The sequence below is a fragment of the Staurois parvus genome, unplaced genomic scaffold, assembly GCF_062004578.1.
Source record: "Staurois parvus isolate SC_StPar_1 unplaced genomic scaffold, SC_StPar_1.0 ptg000633l, whole genome shotgun sequence".
Taxonomy (NCBI): domain Eukaryota; kingdom Metazoa; phylum Chordata; class Amphibia; order Anura; family Ranidae; genus Staurois; species Staurois parvus.
Window position 1 is genome coordinate 580,718 of NW_028318429.1, and position 11,831 is coordinate 592,548.

Below are 11,831 nucleotides of genomic sequence, written 5' to 3' on the forward strand. Positions count from 1 at the left end.
CACGGAACCCAATGAGTGGGCTTTTATTGGGGAGGTTTTTGGGGCACAGACAACAGTTCCGTTTAGTCCACAGATCCACACCAGACCCAGTAACACAGTAAAGTTCTTTGGGAGGCAATATGGAACAACAGGGTTATGGTAATCCACAATGTTCAGTAAGGCAAGGGCGGGGTGGTTTTGTGGGACTTCGGGTTCCTGGGGAGAATTGGGCTCAGTCTTTTGGGCAGCACGGGGTTAGTCCACTTACTGGATGTGGGGAGCCGGACACAGTCCACACCGGCAACACAGGGTTAATCCACACAGGCAGCTCCAGGCAGGGAAGGGTTAAGTCCGTTCGGCTCACGGGCAACAAAGAGTTCAATCCAGGCAGGGAAAATGTCCAGCCCACAGGCTCACAGGGAACAAGAGGTAAGTCCAGGCAGGGAAGGGGTTCCAGGCAGCAGAGAGTTAAACCCACACCCGAGAGGATCCAGCAGCAGACGGGCAGTCAGATCAGTCAGGGAGATGAGGAGGAGGACGGGGGATGGTCGGATGAGAGAAGCTGGCCCTCAGCACAGCCTTCTCTCACACACGCAGCCAGGAGAACACACAGGGTTTTTTTTTGCTCTCTCTTAAGTAGAGAGCTGGGCAACTTGCTGCTGCAGTGGTAACCCGAAACTTCCTGTTGGGTTACCATGGCAACGGATCCTGTCTCCGGCATGGAGCCTAGGAAGATGTGCATGAGGGGGAAGGGAGGAGGGGGACCTGTTTGTGGATTCCCTCAGCAGGGGGCCAGACTGCCAGGGACAGGGGGGTGAGGGGCTGCTGAGGGCTGCCTTTGTCAGAGACATGGAGGACTAGAAGTCCCAGCATGGACGGACAGAAGAGTGAGGGGCTGCTGAGGAGTGGGGGGTGGCAGGCAGCAAACCTAGAGGATTGGGGAGGAAGGACCAGCTCCGTGACAACCTCCCCCCTCCATTCTTCAAGTGCCACCAGGGGAACATCAACAGGTTCCCATAGAGGCACTTGTGGACTGCATTTACTGGGGGTCTTGCTGATGGGACAGCCCATCTGCATTGTGGTGCTGCCTCCCCCGTCGGTATTGGATAGTGAAATTGTAGGGTTGTAAGGCCAGGCTCCATCATAAGAGGCGGCCATTATCCCCGGAGACCCGATTCAGCCAGGTGAGGGGGTTATGGTCCGTGAGGATGGTGAACTCCCGGCCATATAAATAGGGTTGAAGTTTCTTCAATGCCCACACTATGGCCAGGCACTCCTTCTCTATGGTGGCATAGGCCACCTCCTGGTCTAATAGTTTCATGTTAAGGAAGGCAACAGGGTGCTCCTCCCCTCCTCAGTTACCTGACTGAGGATGGCCCCCAGCCTATAAGTGGAGGCATCCGTCTGCACAAGGAACCTTCGCTGTTAGTTGGGCGCTGCTAGGACAGGGTCATGGGAAAGGGCCTCCTTCAGCCAATCAAATGCGGTCTGGCAGGCTGGGGTCCAGGTTACCATCCGGGGCATGGTCTTCTTGGTGATATCTGTGAGGGGCTTCGCAATCGTGCTGAAATGAGGAACAAATTTGCAGTAATAGTTAGCAGTGCCCAGAAACGCCATAATCTGTTTCATGGTCTGGGGGGTGGGCCATTCCCTAATGGCTTCTATTTTAGCCGGTTCTGGGTGCAGTTTACCCCCTCCCACCCGGTGTCCTAAATATTGCACCTCCGCCATCCCCATCTGGCACTTGTCTGGTTGAATGGCGAGGTTGGCCCTGCAATTCAGTCAAGGACAAAGCCCACATGCTGGAGGTGGTCTTCCCAGGTTTTGCTAAAGATGGCGATGTCATCCAGGTAGGCACAGGCAAAGTCATGACAGCCCCGCAGCAGCTAGTCCACCGTGCGCTGGAAGGTGGCAGGAGCATTCCTCATGCCAAAAGGTATATTGAGAAACTCGAACAGGCCGAAGGGGGTGATGAAGCCAGAGCGCTCCCGACCCTCTGCAGATAAGCAGATTTGCCAGTAGCCCTTGCTCAAGTCCAGAGTAGTGACATAGCGGGCTCCAGCCAGCCGGTCTAGCAGGTCATCGATACGGGGCATCGGGTAGGCGTCACTAACCGTGTGGTCATTGAAGCGTTGGTAGTCAACACAAAAGCGGATGCTACCATCTTTCTTGGGGACAAGAACAACAGGAGAGGCCCAGGGGCTCTGGGAGGGATGGATAATTCCCAGATTCAGCATTTCGTTCAGTTCCTGTCTCATAGTGTTCTTAACGGCTTCGGGGACACGATATGGGGCTTGTTGGAGGGTCCGGGTTCCCAGGGTCTCCACATGGTGAGTGGTGATAGTGGTCTTTCCAGGCCGGGCTGAAAAAGTGGAACTGCGCTGGCCCAGGACAGCATTTATGGCCCTCTGTTGCCCCAGGTTCAGCTGCAGACTCAGGGGCACCTGGTGCATGTCAGTTGGATGGCGTGCTGCTTCCAGGAGGTCCAGTACGGCCTCTTCCTCCTCCTCAGAGGGTATTGGACAGACAGCCATAACAAGGGGGTTTTGGTCATGGTACTCCTTGATCATGTTGACATGCACCATTTTCTGCCGTCTCCCCCGATCATCTAGTCCGAGAATATAGTTTGTGTCATTCACTTTCCTAATAACACGGAAGGGTCCCTCCCATGTGATTTGCAATTTGTTCTGGGGATTTGGGACAATCATGAGGACCTGCTGGTTCTCAGTAAACTCCCACGAGCGTGCCTTGCGGTCATACCATGTCTTTTGCCAGGCCTGGGCTGCTTGGAGATGGTCAGCTGCGAGGCCGGCTAGTTGTCCCATCTTTTCATGCAGTTCCAAGACATAGGGCACCACAGGGACCCCGGTATCTGGTAGTTGACCCTCCCAGTATTCCTTCAGTAGAGTCAGGGGGCCGCGGATTTTCCGCCCATACAGCAGTTCAAAGGGGGAAAATTCGGTAGATTCCTGAGGCAAAGAGGAGGTGGGGCAGGTATCTTTCCCAGTCTGGCTCTAGGTCTACAAAGGCCCGTAGCATGGCCTTCAAGGTCCCGATGAAGCATTCACACAGTCCATTGGTCTGGGGGTGACAGGGGGTTGTCCGGATGGCCCGCACTCCACAGGTCTGCCAGATGGACTGAACAAGGCCTGACATGAACTGAGTCCCCTGATCTGACAGGATTTCAGCAGGGAAGCCCACTTGTGTGAAGACGGTAACCATGGCTTCTGCAACTTTGGGAGCTGTGATGCTGGACAGGGTGACTGCTTTGGGAGAACGAGTAGCATAGTCCACGATGGTCAGGATGTACCGCTTTCCAGATTTGCTGGGGTGAGCTAAGGGGCCCAGAATGTGAATAGCTACTCGTTAGAACGGCTCCTCAATGATGGGAAGGGGCTGTAGAGGAGTCCTCAGACCACCCGTTCTTCTGTGTCACTGGCAGGGATCGCAGGTACGGCAGTAGCGAGCTACCGATTGGGACATCCCAGGCCAATAGAAGGCCTGGACCAACCTCCTTTCAGTCTGTAGCTTTCCCTGATGCCCAGCCATGGGAATATCGTGGGCAATGTGTAGCAGTTGGATCCAGAATTGTTGGGGAACTATCAGCTGTTTAGCCACGGTCTGAGGCCTCCACCACTCGGTACAGCAACCCATTTTCCTGCACTATTCTTTAGCCGGTTCCCAGACCAGTCAGTCCTACTCGGGCCCAGAAGCTTGTCAGAGTAGGATCGGTGGCTAAGTCCGCTTGAAACTTGTCCCTGTCCCATTTCACCCCAGTATTGTCAGCAGTGGAAGTTGAGTCACTCACCGCAGGCAGCGGAGGTCTGTCCACATGCTGGGGGGCCTCCTTCCTCTCAGCGGTTTCCCAGCAGGCCTGACTTCGTGTGATGGCTCCCACAAAGTGGCATTGAAGATCGCCCACATCATTCCCAAGAAGCACATCTGCCGGCAGTCCTCCCATTACACCCACGTTGCAGCGTTTAGGCCACAAGCCATAGTCCAGATCAAAAGTAGTGACCTCTTGCAAGTGTTTTCCTTGGAGTCTCTAGGTAGGGGCCCTCCCTGGCTGTAGGCCAAAGACTCCTGGGGGGGTGCCCTTGTCTGCGGGAGCAAGATCCCAGTCTGAAGGGGGTGGTGGCAAGTCCTCGGGAGCCTGGTACTGATCCATAGAATTTACTGGCCGGGGCAAGCTAGGCCCGAGAGTCTGTTTCTTGGCGGGGCAGCTGGCCTGGTAGTGACCAATCTGTCCACAGCCAAAACACCGCCTATCTAAGGCTGGTCTGGTTCCCCGTTGCGAGGTGGCTGAATGGGGTGGGAGTAGGGGCTGTAGCTCTGGCACTGTTTGTGGGGGCATCCGGCGATGGGGAGGTGTGTAGGGCACTGGCATGGGATTGGGCATCCTGGCCGCTTGGGGTGCCTCGTCGGCAGGCTTCTTACATTGTGGGTTAATGAGGAGAGCCTCATCTGCTAAGGCTGCAGCTTCTTCCAGGGTGGCAGGTTTCCACTGTCCCACTGTCGGAGCTCGGGGGGGCACTTGAAAAGGAATTGTTCCTTTAGGATGGTCTGGATGATCTGTTCAGGGAGGTTGCCTTCTCCCCTTCCAGCCACCGGCGGCAGGCTACCGACAACTTGTGTGCAAACATTTTGAAGGAGGCCTCTGGGAGGCGAGGTGTAGTCCGGAACTGGGCCTGATATGACTCTAATGAGACCGCGTAGTAGTCCAGTACGGCCTTTTTATCTCCTCATAGTTCCGTCTCAGTTTTCCAGGACGTTGGTCGGGACTGAGCAATGGTGGAACTTCATTCAAATATATATGACTGTCCCCGACAAACCATGAAAGTTGGCAACTATGCTATCTCTCTCACCCTCCCGCTAGCTATATCTCTCCCCTCCTCCCTCTTTTTCTATCTTTCTCCCCACATCTCTATCTCTTTCCATTGCCCCTCCCTTCTCTCTCTCTCTCCTTCGCTCTCTCTCTAACTTGCTCTTCTGCACTTGTTCTTTCTCGCCACTCCTGTCTCCCCCTGTCTCTGCCTCTCTTCCTTTCTCTCACTCTTCTCTGCCCTTGCTGTCCACTTATCTCTCTCTTCCCATCTCCTTCTCTCTCCCCCCCAATCCTTCTTTCTGTCCCCTCTCTCTCCCATTGGCCTAGTTCACATTGGCATCGAAAGCAGGCATTTGAGGGACGTTTTTCAGGCTCCTCACATGCTTATGCAAATGATACTATGGACAGTGGAGAATTTTGGTTTTGTGCTGCTATAGTCATCACTAACATCTGTCCCCCCCCCCCCCCTCTAAATTGGAGGCGAGAGACAAAATATAGATAGAGAGAAAGAGTGAGTGATAAAGAGGGAGAGAGAGAAAGAGAGATCTAAAGAGAGAGATAAAGAGGGAGAGATAGAAAGACAGAGGGGGAGAGAGAAAGACGGAGTGATAAAGAGGGAGTGAAAGAGATCCAGAGAGATAGATAGAAGGAGAGGGAGAGAGAGAAAGATAGAGGAAGAGAGAGATAAAGAGAGAAAAAGAGAGAGAGAAAGATAAAGAACGAGTGATAAAGAGGGAGGGAGAGAAAGAGAGATCGAGAGAGAGAGAAAGATAGAGGGAGATAGATATAAAGAGAGAGAAAGAGGGCGATATAGAGAGAGATAAAGAAAGAGAAAGAAAGAAAGAGAGATCAAGAGAGAAAGATAGGGGGGGGAGATGAAGAGGGAGAGATAGAAAGATAGAGGGAGAAAAAGAGGGAGAGATAGAAAGAGATATAAAGAGAGAGCAAAAGAGATCCAGAGAGAGAGAGAGAGAGAGAGAGAGAAAGAGGGAGAGAGAAAAAGAGAGATATAAAGAGAAAAATATAAATTTTGGTTTTGTGCTGCCCTAGGCATCACTAACATCTGCCCCCCATCTAAACTGGAGGGGAGAGACGAAATATAGAGAGAAAGAGTGAGTGATAAAGATGGAGAGAGAGAAAGAGAGATCAAGAGAGAGAGAGAAAGATAGAGGGGAGAGATAAAGAGGGAGTGAAAGAGATCCAGAGAGATAGATAGGAGAGAGACAGAGAGAGAGAGGGGGGGAGATATAAAGAGAGAAAAAGAGGGAGAGAATGAGAGAGAAAGATAAAGAGAGATAAAAAATGAGTGATAAAGAGGGAGGGAGAGAGAGAGAGAAAGATAAAAAGATTGAGGGAGAGAGATAAAGAGAGAAAGAAAGAGGGGTGGAGATGAAGAGAGGGAGATAGAAAGATAGAGGGAGAGAGGTATAAAGAAAGAAAAAGAGAAAGACAGATAAAGAGGGAGGGAGAAAAATAGAGATATAAAGAGAGAGAGAGAAAGATAAAGAGGGAGAGAAAGATAGAAAATGATAAAAAGAGATAAAAGATCGAGTGATAAAGAGGGAAGGAGAGAAAGAGAGATCAAGAAAGAGAGATAGAAATATAGAGGGAGAGAGATCTAAAGAGGGAGAGAAAGAGAGATAGAGAGAGAAAGAAAAAGAGTGAGAGATAAAGAGGGAGGGAGAGAAAGAGATCAAGAGAGAGAGATATAAGGTAGAGGGAGAGAGATAAAGAGAGAAAGATAAAGATAAAGAGGGAGAAAATGAAATATATAAAAGAGGGAGGGAGAAAATGAAATATATAAAAGAGGGAGGGAGAAAATGAAATATATAAAAGAGAGAGGGAGAGAAAGAGATATATAAAAAGAGAGAGGGAGAGAAAGAAATATAAAAAAAATAGAGAGGGAGAGAAAGAAATATATAAAAAGAGAGAGGGAGAGAAAGAAAGATAAAGAGGGAGAGAAAGCTAGAGAAAGATAAAGAGAGATAAAGAACAAGTGATAAAGAAGCGGCACCGCCCCCCTGAAAAATGCTGCCCTAGACAAACACCTTGTTTGCCTTGCAGTGGATACGCCCCTGACTATGGTGGCAGTGCTGTTCACATTATCAAAACATGAAGCATTAGCACCGCATCGCTTCCAAATTGAAGGTTGTGAAGGAACCCGCTGCACACTGGTACTGTTTCCAGCAGACTTTGTAATAAAAAAGAGGGATATTCAGTTCACACATATTGCATTACATGTTTAAGCTGGCCAATGTCATTTTTAAAAATTTTTTTAAATTCAGGCTGTCAATTTCTGCAGCGCTTTACATATATATATTGTACATTCACATCAGTCCCTAACCCTCAAGGGGCGTACAATCTAAGGTCCCTAACTCACATTCATACATACACATACTAGGGCCAGTTTAGACAGGATCCAATTCACCTACCAGCATGTCTTTGGAGTGTGGGAGGAAACCGGAGTACCCGGAGGAAACCCACACAGGCACAGGGAGAGCATGCAAACTCTGGGCAGGTGGTGCTGTGTTGGGATTCAAACCAATGACCCTAATACTGCCAGGTGGAAATGCTAACCACTTAGCCACTGTGCTGCCCTCTATGGCCAGTCTTACTTTGCTCTGCCTACACAAATGCTGCTGTGGACATAATACCAATATCGGGGGAAAGACAAAGTGGGGGAGACTGATTAGGTTTAGGTCTGGCTACTGACCCACAATGTGCTCAAATCCCAATAGGCAGTACGTGCATTTATCTATCCGGTGCGAAAGGGGATTACTTGGACGCAGTTGGCCGGCTTAAACATGTATTGCAATATGTGTGAACTAAATATCCCTATTTATTGCAGAGTCTGCTGGAAAGGGTATATAGCAGTGTGCAGCGGGTTCCTCCGGGATTTCTGGTGTTAATATGTGCTTACACCCCTTTAGCACCTGATAGATAAATGCATGCACTAGCTATTGGGATTTGCACACAGGTATATCTTGTTGCTTCAAAATTGAAGCCTCATGTCAAGATAGGGTTCTTTCACACGGGAGTTCCGTAGGTCCGTTTTTCATCTGTCCGTTTACGGATGAAAGACAGACACCCACGTATTTCTATGGACTAGCGCAGGGGTCTCGAAACTATGGCCCTCCAGGTGTTGAGGAACTGCAAGTCCCATGATGGCTTGCAAGACTCTGACAGCCATAGGCAAGACTCCCAGAGGCAGAGGCATGATAGGACTTGTAGTACTTCAACAGCTGGCGGGTCATAGTTTGGAGACCCCTGGACTAGCAGATGTAAACAGATCATCTGTTTACATGCATTAAAGTGTTACTAAACCCACAACAGTACAATCAGTCTGTAGATGCAGTAAAGCATGCTTGTTATACTCACTGTGGAACATAAGGAGTTCATCCTCTGCACTATGTAAAAACGCTGTTTGATCCTGTCTTCTCTGATGCTCCTCTTCTTCCAGTGTCCCCCTCTTATCTCCTGATAAGACAGACTGAACCTGAAGCCATTCTGCATGTGCTCAGTTTAGTGTGTATTGCTAGAGAGGTTTTTTTTGCTTCGGAGAGTGCATGTGATCAGCACAGGGCCAATCATCGCTGTCCAGACAGGTCAGGGGTTCTGCATCCTCCTACACCACAAAGAAAACTCCTCCTATGAGCTTTAACCAGTGCTCTGCTGGACACTGACAGAAGTCACAAGACTGCTATATACTGCTGATGAGAAATGGTATTTAGCAGTTTATATTTACTAAAATAATTGCATTTCTATGTTGTGTGTACTGTGGGAGACCTGATATAATGAATGCAGGGTCCGGGGAGAGCGGATATAGTGAATGCGGGGTCCGGGGAGAGCGGATATAGTGAATGCAGGGTCCGGGGGGCGGATTTAGTGAATGCGGGGTCCGGGGAGAGCGGATATAGTGAATGCGGGGTCCGGGGAGAGCGGATATAGTGAATGCGGGGTCCGGGGAGAGTGGATATACTAAATGCAGGGTCCGGGGAGACCGGATATAATGAATGCAGGGTTCGGGGAGAGCGGATATAGTGAATGCGGGGTCCGGGGAGAGCGGATATAGTGAATGCGGGGTCCAGGGAGAGCGGATATAGTGAATGCGGGGTCCGGGGAGAGCGGATATAGTGAATACGGGGTCCAGGGAGAGCGGATATAGTGAATGCAGGGTCCGGGGGGGCGGATTTAGTGAACGCGGGGTCCGGGGAGAGGGGATACAGTGAATGCGGGGTCCGGGGAGAGCGGATATAGTGAATGCGGGGTCCAGGGAGAGCGGATATAGTGAATGCAGGGTCCCGGGGGGGCGGATTTAGTGAATGCGGGGTCCGGGGGAGAGCGGATATAGTGAATGCGGGGTCCGGGGAGAGCGGATATAGTGAATGCGGGGTCCGGGGGAGAGCGGATATAGTGAATGCTGGGTCCGGGGAGAGCGGATATAGTGAATGCGGGGTCCGGGGAGAGCGGATATAGTGAATGCGGGGTCCGGGGAGAGCGGATATAGTGAATGCGGGGTCCGGGGAGAGCGGATATAGTGAATGCGGGGTCCGGGGGAGAGCGGATATAGTGAATGCTGGGTCCGGGGAGAGCGGATATAGTGAATGCGGGGTCCGGGGAGAGCGGATATAGTGAATGCGGGGTCCAGGGAGAGTGGATATAGTGAATGCGGGGTCCGGGGAGAGCGGATATAGTGAATGCGGGGTCCGGGGGGGCGGATTTAGTGAATGCGGGGTCCGGGGAGAGCGGATATAGTGAATGCGGGGTCCTGGGTTTAGTAACACTTTAATTAGCTGTTATGCAGCACTTTATCGTATTCTAAATCATGAGGTGGAGAAATACAATCCTTGTCAGTATATGAACTATGATCCTACCCTTCTGGTGTAACTAGTATCTAGCTTCCCTCAGCAGATCCCAGGGATAGCGGTGGAAATGTTGATTCCTTGGACTCCAGCCACAGAGACCTTTTTTTTTTTTTTTTGGGCATCTCCTATTTTTATGTTAGCTCCTCCCTCCTTAAAATTAAGAGCACTGCACCCCTGATTATAAGTTGGAGGTATGGACGAGATCCATTATTGGAGAATAAGTTTTATACGCCAAATATAAGGATTGGGTCCACAACAAGTGCGTCTCAACAGGAAGAGTATCCTCATGGAATGTACCCAAGAGAGCGAATTTAGGATCCATCTGCACCTTCATGGAACAAAGTGAATGAAGGGTTGTAAAGACAGAATTCCAATATCGGTGGAGCTTGGGGCAACGCCATAACATGTGGACAAGTGAAGCTGCAGGTGAATTACATCTAGGGCATTGTGGTGCTTCTGCTCTTCCCCAGGAAGATCATTTTTGTGGGGTGTAGTGTACCCTATGGAGTATAAATCAGTCAGGCGTTGTGAGGGGGATAATGCAGGGGCGTATCCGCCGTGAGGCAGACAAGGCATTTGCTTTGGGCGGCTTTTTTCAGGGAACAGTGCCGTCACTATAAATGACTGTGCTCAGGCGCGGGGGGCGGGATCAGCTGTCTTCGGGCGGGTGAGGACGGGTGAGGAAACAGAGAACCTGGCAACCATGCCCAATAAAGGGCACGATGTCTATGAAGATCTACGGGTTCTACTCCTTTTACTACGAGGTGCGGTATGTGAGTCTTCTCCGAGGTGCTGGATGGGTAACTATATTGGTGAAAGCGCGATGTAGACCAGAAAATTTTGGCAAATGTGAAATGACCTCATTGTATTTATATTGTGAATTATCGGACACGGTGCCAGCACTGGGATGAGTCTTGTTGACCCTTCGAGTGGTTTCAAGGTCTAATGGGTTGTGCAGCACTCATCTAATGTGTGTAGGCAAACCGGTCATCCATAGTGCTTGGTCTAGACCAGGCCTTTCCGGGTAGTCCACAGTCCCTGACCTTCTGTAGTATCTCAGCAGACTCTGATCATCTCCTGTGTCCCATCTGCAGTCTCTGACCATCTCCTCTGTCCTCTACACAGTCTCTGACCTTCTCCTGTATCCTCTACACAGTCTCAGACCGTCTCCTGTATCCTGTCTGCAGTCTCTGACCGTCTCCTGTATCCTGTCCACAGTCTCTTACCAACTCCTGAGGCGGAGCTCTAATAGGAAGAGGTGGAGCCAAAAGTGGATGGGGTGGGGTTTACAGATGAAAGGGTAGATCTTAAATAGGAAGGGTTGGGACAAATTTAGATGGGGGTGTGATTTTAGTCTTGCCTAGGGCAGCACAAAACCAACATACACCACAGGGATAATGATACCCTTGTTAGGGTTTCTAGCGCCTGAGTCCATTCCTCATCTTCTGTTGAATCTATATCCTGTCTCCGCTGTAGGAAGCTTTTTCCCTGGAAGCGGCATTTACAGCCATTTGCAGAGCGGAGTATGGATCCCCAAATCAGCCTCTTTTGGAACAAGATGTGGAAGTTGCCATAGTTAATGGTGTAGAGGGGTTCTACTTCACTGAATGTAACTTGTCTTTGACCATTGTACTTTCCTTTAAATGATGGAAGTAGGAGTGGTGGGGGGACCTTTGGGCTCATCCCAGCTGAATATCTACAAATTCTAAGGAAGCAGAAGCCGCACTCCAAATTCCCACCTCATACTTAGCTTTATTGATACAAAACCATTTTGCACAAACATCTCGCCCAATGCGACACCTGAGAAAATCCGTACATTGGACACAAGAGGCCGGTACACTCTTCAAGGTCGGCGAAGGCAGGAGGGCGTGCTTAGCTACGAAAGGCCCCTCCTCCATATTAATGAAAAAACTTGCCCTTGAAGACTCCTGGGATGTATGCCATCATTTTGGGCTAGGCCAGGAATCAGGAACCCACAGAAGAAATGAAAAAGTTGCAAATGAGTAAATATAATATACCTTCCTAACTATTTATTAAGGCCAACAGCATAAGGATTCATCAAAGTTCATTCTGATTGAAAGAGTAAAGTTCCGCTTTGAGGAAAGGAACCAGAGGTGGTAAATTATTATTATTATTATACAGGATTTATATGGCGCCAACAG